This window comes from Dendropsophus ebraccatus, chromosome 1 (assembly GCF_027789765.1).
Source record: "Dendropsophus ebraccatus isolate aDenEbr1 chromosome 1, aDenEbr1.pat, whole genome shotgun sequence".
NCBI lineage: Eukaryota > Metazoa > Chordata > Amphibia > Anura > Hylidae > Dendropsophus > Dendropsophus ebraccatus.
In genome coordinates, this window is record NC_091454.1 from 65808311 (window position 1) to 65820700 (window position 12390).

Here is a 12390-nt window from a genome sequence, read left to right on the forward strand (position 1 = left end):
GTGTCTGTGTGGTGTCTTTACTGTACTGTGCTGTTGGGCTGTTCTTCTCTCCCAGCTCTGATCTCCTCCCATACACAAGCAGATCAGTGCAGAAATAACTGTCAAAAGCAAGCTTGTTATTTTACATTGCAATAAGTCCATATGTAATGATGGACCAATAGAAGGGATCCTCGGCCCAGGTAAGTGGAGATAGAGGTGGTTACCAGTACCTATCGCCACTCATTGACGTTACTTAAACGTCAAACTATTACTGCACGATTTCACTAATATGCAGCAACCCCAGACGTACATGTACGTGAACTTGCATCAAAGGATTAAAGGGAAACTCTGCAGGGTAGAAGTATTTAACCTGCTGATATCTCCCTATAGCACACAGGGCTCTAAGAATGAAGGTAAGGGGGAGATATCAGATACACCTTTAAAAGGTGTTGGCTAATCGCTTCTCAGCCTTTTGGCTAAGAACAAGTGTAGTATCTGTTCTTATCAGTTTAATATCTGATACGTCCCCTATCTGGGGACCATATATTAAATGGATTTTTAGAACAGGGAGATGGAAAAAGAGCTTGCTCTGTCCTCTGCAGGCATTGACCTGGTATTGCAGTGCTTCCGGAAAAAAACAAACATGTTGGTTACTTTATAGTGACATTGTTCAGTGTACAATACTAGTAAGTGTAATCACATTACTTACTGACAGCATCTCCCTGTGTACCTCATAGAGCTAAAATCACACTCCCCTCCCTCCAGGCTGGGCTGTGCTCTGTATGCTGAACAGCATCCTGTCTATAAGATGGCTGACCTGGTTCAGTGGAGGACACATAGGGAGGGGCATGGTCCTTCATGCTTGGCCACCTTATAGCCAGACTCTCCATTAAGAATACAGACCAGGACAGCGCAGTCTAAAGGAGGGGTGGCTTTATCAGGGGCACACTTCCTGTCAGTGCAGTGCACACAGTTACTAATATTGTACACTAAACAATTTTACTATAAAATGACCAACCCCTTTAATGAAATAAAGAACAGGGCTCAACTAGCAATTTAGGGAATGGTTCATTGTACACTCTTATTTTTTTTTCTGTTACGGTCATTTATAAACAGTAATATTACATGTTATGATCTTTCAGCAAAGTCATTGATTTCAATGGAACCTGTGGCTACCCAATAATTTATTTTCTATCTTTTAAGTTGGGAATCACAGTTTGGCAAGAAAAAAACTCACATTACCCAGTAAGAGCATTGAGGAAGCAATCAGACTTGAGCCGCTAATTGCATAGAATCAATTCATCCTTCTCTATGGCTTTTATCTGCCAACTTAAAACAAAATGAAGATGAAAGCTGAATGCATTGCCCAGTTTTCCACTGGCATCCCTGCACCTAGAGGAAGTCGAGTTCACATTGACTTTTTAAATTACTGGCTTGGAGGACAGTGTTGTTATCTCCATAACATTGCTAGAGAGTCAAGGACAATGCAAATGCAGCTCAGTTCAAGCATTCTGCTGTCATAGCCTGCTTTCCGAATACAGAATAAAATACCAAAAACTGGAAAGTTCTCAAATCTAGTGATCTTTTACGTTTATGGAGTAAAAATAATATTTTAGACACACTCCAATAGCTATAAAACTTAAGTTCAGCCAGTCTTAAAAAAAGCCCCACCTCCAGTTTCCTGGACTAATTTACTAGAAGGCACACTCTTAGTAAATCTGGCAAGCCCTAAGCCTGGTGCAGGCATTGCGCAACAAATCTACACCTGCTCAGGAGCAGATGCAGGTGTAGATTTGTGCCATGATTTATACCTGCGAGCATAAATCATGAGGTCAGCATACCCACGGGAATAGGGCCAACCTGACCCTTTTCCATGTCATATGCCTGGAAAATGTCCCCCACTGTGTTTTTGATGTGGATTAAAGTGAAATTTTACCCTTCTCATGCAACTGTGGTATAAGGGCATTCTTTTTTGCATCAATGTAAATCAAAATTCCAGGAATGATGCATCAAAAACTCAATGGAGGAGATTTATTAAAAGGCTAAAATGCCTTTTTTACGCGCAGATGGGCCCAATCTGCGTAAAAATATTCACAAATGCTCTTTTTGCGAATATTTGATTTACATCGGACCCATCTACTCCTCCAGCGCCAGAGGGGCGGGGCGTTACAGAAGTGCGGCAGCACGCAGATGGGGCATGGCCTCTGTGTGTGGGGCATTTCTAATTTTTTTCAGGGAAAAAATGATAGTGAAACCTACGCCAGCTCTGAGCTGGTATAAGTTTCACTTTATTCGCATGGACGGGCTCTGTGCGCATGGGATTTATGTAGAGGCAGTGTTAGCAGAAAGATAGATCGCTCTGATCGTAAGGGGTAAGCCGCAGCAAGACATCTGTTATATGTAAAAATCCAACAAGCCTGACCCTTCTGTCCACAATATTTTCTGTTAATGGAGGATCGGGAGTTCCTCATACACCTTATATTTTTGGCCAAAAAAACTGGTGGCAAAATAACATAATGGTACATTACAATCAAAAATAATTTACTGTTATCCAAATTACAATAAGTCCATATAGATGGTGAGGGCCACGTCATCTGCAGCAAGCGTACAGCCAAACTCTCTCTGCAACAGACAGTATCAGAGCTAACTCCATACCAAGCCGTACTCTCATTACAAAAAACTTTTGACATGCCATGCAGACATGTCAAATGTTTTGATTAGTTGGGGTCTTGGTGCTGAGACCTCCATTAAAGGTTAAATCATTGCCCGGAGTACCCCTTTAACTACTAAGCTTATTGGAAAATGAAAAGCCAGATTCTTCCAGGCAAGAGTTTCTGTCTCCCCTTCTCCTTTGTAGCATTCATGCATATTATCAAGCAACTGTTCTTACTCTATTTGAAGTTGTTGTGGGCGTAGCATGCAAATTCTCCTCTAGTGGAGCTGAGGTTGACTTATTTATTAGTCTGTGGGGATTCTTTGTGCTGCACCATGAATAAAAGAAATGTCAATGAGCCACTTCTATTATCTGCTTCATAGTAGGCAATAATACATTCTCATTAGGTTCACAAGTATTATATCACAGTGCCAACTGACTGTAAGGGTCTTATCAGACAGGCCAATCAATAATGTAAACAAGCACAGATCTGCTAGAACGGGGCTCGTTTACTGAGCATATTAGGGTCCATTTACACAGAAAGATTATCTGCCAAAGATTTGAATGCAAAGCCAGGAATGGATTTGAAAAGAGGAGAAATCTCAGGCTTTCCTTTATGACCTGATCTCTGTTTATAGTCTGCTTCTGGTTTTTGTTCAAATCTTTGACAGATAATCTGTCAGATAATCTTTCTGTGTAAATGGACCCTAATGCTGGGTTTACATGGAACGATTATCGTGCGAATTCGAACGATAATTGTACGTGTAAACGCAGCGAACGATCGAACCACGAGCGAGAAATTGTTCATTTTGATCTTTTAACAGGTTTTTAAATCGTCGTTCGCAAAACATTCGCCGATTGTTCCGTGTAAACCGTCGTTGCGCGATAGTCCGGCCGCCCGCCGTCCGGCCTCCCGCTCGCAGCCCGGCCCCCCGCTCATTCGCAGCCCCCTGCGCCGGCTCGATCACCACCCCCGCCGCCGCTCCGATCGCCACCCCCGCCGCCGCTCCAATCGCCACCCCAGCCGCCGCCGCTCCAATCGCCCCCGCCGGCCCGCCCGCGACCATACTTTACCTGCTCCACGTAGCAGGTCTTCCACATCCCCGGCTCCCCTCTTCAGCGCACTGATTGGCTGAAGAGGGGAGCCGGGAATTTCAAACGGCTCCTCTTCAGCCAATTAGTGCTCCTCTTCAGCACTGATTGGCTGAAGAGGAGCCGTTTGAAATTCCCGGCGGGCGGGCCGGGCTACGGGCGCGCGATCGCAAAATGATTTTTCCGTATGATATATCGTACCGTCTATACGCTGTTATAAAAAAAAATCGTTACTTCGAAATCGTTAATCGTGCGATCGGGCTAATAAGCGCCTTGTGAAAACTTAGCATAACATGGCTCAATGATCATTTAGCAAGGGCTGCACAGAAATCGTTAGCGATGTCCATGCAGCCCTTGCCCTAAACTGTTATATATTACCTCTCTGCGTTCCCCGTCTCTTACTGCCTTCTGCTTTCACTCCCGGCACTGTGGCTGCGGCTTTAGAGCGACCTGTCTGAGCTGACTGGCCACTCAGCCAATCACTGGCCAGGCCGCTCTGAAGCTGCAGCTGCGGTGCCGGAGTGAAAGCAGAAGGCAGGATAACACCAGGAGCGTGGAGAGGAAATGTATAACAGTCTATTTGATCGTTAGCCATCAGCAAAGCATTGATATTACATGTAACAATCATTTTACATCCAGACAAAATCAGACAAGATGATCGTTCTCTCGATTACATGGAGCAATAATCAGCCAAATCAACCTGATTCGCCTGATTATGGCTTTTTGTAATAGGGCCCTAAGTGGTATAGTTAGCACTGGCTGTATAATTTTTTAATATTTGGTCAATAACAATTTTTAAGAATAAAATATTTAAGGGGCTGTCCTGGAATCTAAAATGTATTACTATACTCGCTCACCGTCTCCTTACTCCTGACACTGCCCAATAGCCTCCTTGCTTAAAGCCAATATGGGCTTATTCCCACGTCCTGTATTTTACAGATGCTACGGACGGGGAAGCACTGTAGTGGAGTGTTTACCCGCCCGGCATGATGTATCAATATAGCCAGTGTCAGAAGTGGGGAGCCAAAGGAATACATTTTTAGATTCCAGCACAACCTCTTTAACTGTCCAACCACTAAAATATTTTTAGGCATTGACATTTATGGTAGTTATGGATAAAGGGGCGCTGTGGCATATCCGGGGGCATGTTAAGTGTATATTTCAGATGTTAAACATTCCCCCTAACCTTGCCCAAATATATTTGTACAATATAAATGTTTTTTTAAGAAGCTGTGAATGCTAGGGCAGATGTACCTACATTATTAGTTTTAGCCCACTTTACTGCCTGCTATCTAACTTCAGATTTAGCAATTTCGGAAAAAGTGACATAATGTATGTGTCTATTGGTTTCCTGTAGTAGAATAGTCACATTAATGATGCTTCAAATTACTTCTGTGTCTGGTCATGCTGGGTATACACTAGGATAATGGCAGCAATGCTGTGTGGCAAGAAGATCTAACAATGCACACAGTAAAGTCTTTAAAACAAAGATTTAGCAAGTCTCTGTTCTACCCCCCTTTTTTTTTTTTTTTTTAATCTTTCATTTTACAAGTGGGAGAAATCTGAGTAACAGGGAAGTGAATCCATTGGGAAATCAAAGTCCCTGCACTGTCTGTACCTGGTGCCTTCAGCAAAACAGAGGCGTAGTTACAGCACATATTAATGGAAAACGCCAAAGGTTTGACGTGATGACCATTTGTCAACAGCAGCCGCAGAAAATTTGATTTCCTTGGGACAACTCATCCCTATTACCTAAGTCGCTCTAGCTTGCAGTAAAAGTGATTCCTGTAAAAGGTGTGTACTAAGGAATAGCTGGTAATATAACTGAATGTAATTGCCATGCATGTGCCTACTCCTCCAAAGGAATCCACTAGGCATTTTAATTTACTATTATACAAGCAATGCCAAGAACCTTTACCATATAACACAAGCTTGTTTTTTTCTATCAAACTAAATAACTATGCTTGTTTTTACACTCTGTGGACTGAAATGTATTACTTTGCACCTCTGCATCACTAATAATTATCACTTTGACTAGTAGCACTTCCTACAATAACACTTCTTGAATGAGCTACAACAAGACACCTCACACTTTGCAGTATTCTACTGTATTTCATTCCAGAGTACAGTGCTAATAAATTTTTCAGGAATGTGTGCTAAAATAAGAAGCACTATAGCGCACTAGTACAGTACATAACATACATAGCCACACTGCAAATTCCCTTTGTTGTTAACCCCTTCAAGACAGAGCAATTTGTGATCGCTTTTTATTAATTTTTTTTTCTGATATATAATTTAAAAAAATCAGCAATCCTTGTGTCTTTTTTTTCTCGTCTACGCTATTCACGGGAACAATAATGTTATATATTAATAGATCGGACAATTCCACGTGCTACAGTATATAATATGTTTATTTATTTTTTAAATATTTTTATTTTTATAATGGGAAAGGAGTATATAAGGTTTTTTAAAAAAAAAAACTTTTAAAAACTTTTTTTTACTACACTTTCTTTTTACACTTTTGTTCACAGTTAAACATGCAATCATTAGATTGCATGTACTGATCTATGCTATGCCATAGCATAGATCAATGTTATCGATCTATGCATAGATTGGTGTGTGCAGCGGGAACATACACTCACCAGCCACTTTATTAGGTACACCTGTCCAACTGCATGTTACCACTTAAATTCTAATCAGCCAATCACATGGCGGCAACTCAGTGCATTTATGCATATAGACATGGTCAAGACAATCTCCTGCAGTTCAAACCGAGCATCAGTATGGGGAAGAAAGGTGATTTGAGTGCCTTTGAACGTGGCATGGTTGTTGGTGGGTGCCAGAAGGGCTGGTCTGAGTATTTCAGAAACTGCTGATCTACTGGGATTTTCACGCAAAACCATCTCTAGGGTTTACAGAGAATGGTCCGAAAAAGAAAAAACATCCAGTGAGCCGCAGTTCTGTGGGCGGAAATGCCTTGTTGATGCCAGAGGTCAGAGGAGAATGGGCAGACTGGTTGGAGCTGATAGAAAGGCAACAGTGACTCAAATAGCCAACCGTTACAACCAAGGTAGGCAGAAGAGCATCTCTGAACGCACAGTACGTCGAACTTTGAGGCAGATGGGCTACAGCAGCAGAACAGGAAACTGAGGCTACAATTTGCACAAGCTCATCGAAATTGGACAGTAGAAGATTGGAAAAACGTTGCCTGGTCTGATGAGTCTCGATTTCTGCTGCGACATTCGGATTGTAGGGTCAGAATTTGACGTCAACAACATGAAAGCATGGATCCATCCTGCCTTGTATCAATGGTTCAGGCTGGTGGTGGTGGTGTCATGGTGTGGGGAATATTTTCTTGGCACTCTTTGGGCCCCTTGGTACCAATTGAGCATCGTTGCAACGCCACAGCCTACCTGAGTATTGTTGCTGACCATGTCCATCCCTTTTTGACCACAATGTACCCAACATCTGATGGCTACTTTCAGCAGGATAATGCGCCATGTCATAAAGCTAGAATCATCTCAGACTGGTTTCTTGAACATGACAATGAGTTCACTGTACTCAAATGGCCTCCACAGTCACCAGATCTCAATCCAATAGAGCATCTTTGCGATGTGGTGGAACGGGAAATTCGCATCATGGATGTGCAGCCGACAAATCTGCGGCAACTGTGTGATGCCATCATGTCAATATGGACCAAAATCTCTGAGGAATGCTACCAGCACCTTGTTGAATCTATGCCACAAAGAATTGAGGCAGTTCTGAAGGCAAAAGGGGGTCCAACCAGTTACTAGCATGGTGTACCTAATAAAGTGGCCGGTGAGTGTATATCTACATATTGCTGACGGGAAGGGGTTAAAGGGGTTATCCAGCATTAGAACATGCCCACTTTCTTCCAGAGACAAGACAGACTCTTGTCTCCAGTTTGGGTGCAGGTTTTGCAACTCCAGGTTTTGCAAGTTCCATTTGAAGTGAGTAAAGCTTAATTGCAAACCGCACCTGACCTGGAGACAAGAGTCACGTTATATCTGGATGAAAGTGGACATGTTTTTCTAATGCTGGATAACCCCTTTAATATACATTTGCATTCTGTTACTGATACCAAATGACCACTGATTTGACTTGCTAAATTCTACTGCAGGGATGGGGAACCTTTGGCCCTCCAGCTGTTGCAAAACTACAATTTCCATCATGCCTGGACAGCCAAAGCTAAAGCTATGGCTGTCCAGGCATGATTGGAATTGTAGTTTGCAACAGCTGGAGGGTCGAAGGTTCCCTATCTCTGGTCTACCGCATCTGATGTGTAGACCAGATGCCACTTCTACAGTGAATTTCCATAAGACTGATATCAAGCATCTCATAGAAGTGAATGGAGAAAGTGCTGTGTGTTTCTGGAGTCAGATCAGCAGTTTCTTTTGTCAGAACAGAATTATGTATTGAAAGGAAAGGTGCTGGAAAAGGAGTTTAAAGTGCAGCTATATACTGTAGATTGTGCACAATACAAGCAGGCAGGGGGAATAGCACTGGAGCATACAGTTCAATGCCATGTTCATTGTCTTCATATACTTGTAATAATAGCAATGATGATAATAGTATAGCAAAAACAGGGACTGCAGTATACAAAAAAACATTGACAACCATTTTTCTGCACAATAATATACAAACAATGAAATCAAAGTAACAAGGACTGCTCACTGGGATGTGGCTAGATCACTATGCAATAATACCACAGGGCTTGTTTTGTTCATGTTTTGTATTGTCTCGGTTTAGATATTTTGCTTACACCACAACACTATTATGCGACAACGCGCTATTCTATCACACAGCATGCTGCCATCTGGCAAAAACATCAGTTTACAATCTCAAGGAATAAGACAAGCAGCTCCTACAAGTGCTTGAAATACCTCTGTAGGAATGAGTTAGGAGGAGGTTTTATTTTTTAATATGACTGATTAGAAAAGTATTAGAAATTGCATTTCATGACATTAAAGGAAAATTATGCCTAAAAATAAATAATAAAAGCAAAGAGGAGAAATCCTTGCCCCCTTGTAAGGGGTTAAAATCTATTTATATAAATAGGATATTGCATACAAAGGTGGATGAGCCTGTCACCAGCCAACCTCTGTATGTACAGAGTACTCAGCTTCTACGTGTTCGGACTTTAGTACCTTCTTGTTGTTTCAGTTACCATTAGGCTATGTTCACACAAAGTCAAAAATAGAGAAAAGGCGGACGATTTTGCTATTTAAAATAACATCCATTTTTGCCACGATTTAACTGACTGCAAGGCAATGCATTGAACACAATGGAAAGACAGATGTCCAATGCACACAATGTATTAAATAATGGACGTTTTTACGGTGGACGTCAAAATAATAACCATGATCATTATTTTCGGACGTCTTTTGCAAACAGCAGACGTTTTTTATTAGTTGTTCACCGACAGTTTTTCTTTTTCCACCATTCTTTTTCCGTTTTTACTATTAAATTCAATGGACTTTTCAATTAAGTCACACCCAAACTCCAATTGGTATCCCAAACTAGTTTTTTTTTTTTATTGACATATGCACCTGTTTTGATTCGCAGCAGTGAGGGGTGCCACCAACATTTGTGCACAGCGCTAAACAGAGCTTATATTCTTATATACGGTACCCTGCCTGACACAATCATTGTGTCTGCAATCACCAATCACTGTGCTTGAACCACTAGTAATGATAACAACCACTGCTTGTAGTACAGAGGCTGCTACACACAGTGATTGTGTTGGCCACTCTCCTGTACATATGTAAATAAAAAACTATACATTTATTCTAATGAAGTTTTATTACAAAATATAATTTTATTAAATCAATGTATTTTCAAAATAAAGGTTCAAAATAAGGTTCAAAATAAGCTGATCAGATGCGCACAGATGCGCCCGCATCAGAACTAAGGGGTGCTAAAGATCTTTTTTGAGACCGGCTCATGGAATGGCCGGTCTCTTACAAGGTCTGAACATGGCCTAAGGGTGCATGGACACGTTGGTGAGATTTATCCGAATTTCTTTTTAGTTTGGTGTTGATTGTTTGTGAAATTTCTGCCGCAAATTCGACCTAAGTTATCTTACCCTAAATGTTGTTAAAAACCAAATACATTTTCTACCTAACATATTCATGAGAGGTTGTGTCTTGAATTTTTAATTTAACCTTTTTTCAGACGCCAAGAGAGCCCTGCTCCTACAATGTGACCTTAAATGTCTGACATTTGCAATTGTCTTGTACATTGTGTGACACCGAAGTTGCTATAGCAACATTTTTCCCAGCTGAAAAAGCAAGTAGAATAATTGAAGAAAGTGCATATAAACTACTCTTGCATAAATTATGAGCCCCTGGAGAAAGAAAGTAATTAGGAATTACTTAGAAATTAACAATATATGCCACTACCTAGTCAGAGATGCCATTAAAAGGAATTTATCAATTTATAAGACTCTAGATTAATATAACTTAAATTTCTAAGAGAGTCCATGTTGCATTGTGGCAAACTGGGCTATTCATTTCCCAGAGGAAGAAAACCACAGGAGCAAACTACATCAGCTGCCCCCTATAGAGTTGATATTGATGACCCATTCTGAAGATAGGCAATTAATATTCCTATCTTGGAAAACCCCTTTATTATTATTTGTCCGATAAATGTAAACCAACTGATACGGTTCCTTCCTTATGCACTGATAGCATCCTTCGCATGAATATAAAAAGACTCTAGTGATTAGTCTACAAATAAAGTAGTTGCCCAGTTCCTAAAAGCCTAAAAGTATGTGTTCATCCAAAATGGCCAGTGGGGGGCGATGATTCTCACAAGAGCTAGGTGTTTTAATGCTGTACAGTAAAAAGAATTGGTAACAGCCAACAGATAAGTATTCGGGCACCATATTATGGTATGCTGACTGTATATCATCATGGAACTCTGATAACTAGTGTTGAAATTACTGTACAAGAACAACTGTATAAAATCTTAATACGCCATACTTATAGCTTCCTGGGCATTTTGGCAGTGACTGGTTCCCTTTAAATCCAAAGAAGAACAATGTTTCAGCAATTTATCCCTAGGGTAATATTCTTTTGATTTAGTTTTTTATTTTTCTTTCTCACTTGAAGTATGACTTTGTGAGTAGAGGATCGGCCAAGCTCAGCACTCTATAATAATTTTTAGTTTGAAGTGAGCCATTCTAGGCAATAAATCAATCTAGTACACAGAAAGTCAAATTTATATGAAGTATGTCCATGGCCGCTGGGCCTATTTTTATGTAATTTGGGTAATTTATCTTCAATGTGAAGGCCTCATACAGGTCACATAATATAACAGTAGGGAACAAAGAAATAAATCAACATTCAATGGACAATTGAGAACCCTCTATTACAAATAAGAATTAATGGTAATGTTAACAAGGGCCTAAATGAGGGAGTATTGAGATTGAGAGCCTAGTTGGTCATTTTTTTATTGAGCCAAAAGACATGAATTTGAAGATAAACTACAGGAAGTGCATTTTATCTGTCAACCTATGGTTAAAGCAATGTACCCTCAGGAACATTGCTTTAAGTTTATTCCCAGGCACATAGCGGGACTGTTAACAACTGTGGAGGTAACAGCAGCAGATAACCGGACAGCCCCTACCATCTTCCCCTCCCCTCCCATAGAGATCCCACTGCATCTGCCCCAGCAATGATGTGCTGATATGGTTCCCTCAAGCACCGTACAGAGCTACTGCTGCAGTCGCGACACGTACCTGTCACAGCTGCAGCTTTAGTAAGGCAGAAAGGGAAGTTTTATTCTGCTGCGTGAGATAGGGAGAGGGGAAGCAACTAGTCTTCTGGGTCGGGGAGCTGTCCAAGACTAGTCACGGATCTCTGCCTGTTGGTGCACAGTGTGGGCAGATGACTAGTTGCTGCCCAACTCCCTGTCTCGCACGGCATAGCAAAACTTATTTTTTTTGCCTACTAAAGCTACGGCTGCAATGTTACACTGACAGGAGTATCAGATCAAACTCTGACTCAGGGATAAGCCTGATCAGCTTCTGTAGCAAGGACATCACAAGGCCTCCTGTATCCATAGCTACCATTGGAAGAATCTGAGATGACTTTTCAGAGCCCTGATGGTGAACAGAGGTAGATTTATCCCTCTGCTACGGCTGCTAGATGCTGTGGTCGTACTGACCACAGCATCTATAAAGTAAACTGTCGGAACTGGAACGTGAATCCGGGTCCCAACAGTTGTGGTGGGTGACCAGCTATAATTGACAGATGGGACATGTCCTAATTTTCTGTGCCCATTTCAACAATTGAAGTGTCAATATGCGGGAACAGGGGTTAATATGGACATGACCATGATGGACGTAAGGCCCTTTTGCACATGCCAGTTATGGGAACACTCTTTCCTGATAATCAGCCTGTGCGTCAGCAATCAGCTGTAGATCACTGGAATTGGTGCTCTTCATTGGGGCAGCGTTAGACCATGTAAAAGGGCTTTTAGTTGCTTCTATTTTATCATTCTTTGCTTGTTAATAAGCTAATGATTAGGCCCGTTCTTGCAAACAACAACTGGTCTGAACAGAGACAACAGCAGTGTAAAGAATATGAAGAAGCTAGATCAATAGACCATGATCCTGATCAAATGGGAGAGTGGTTACAAAT

General features: G+C 41.3%; 1 protein-coding gene and 1 non-coding gene across 2 annotated transcripts in view; one reads left to right on the forward strand and one right to left on the reverse strand.

Annotated features, from left to right (window-relative positions):
* NSG2 (neuronal vesicle trafficking associated 2) overlaps nt 1-12390 on the reverse strand; it is a 45684-nt gene that overhangs the window by 15632 nt on the left and 17662 nt on the right. The window lies entirely within an intron of this gene.
* On the forward strand, nt 436-625 carry LOC138781694 (U2 spliceosomal RNA). Its single transcript, XR_011361500.1, has one exon. It is a non-coding gene; the product is annotated as a U2 spliceosomal RNA (small nuclear RNA).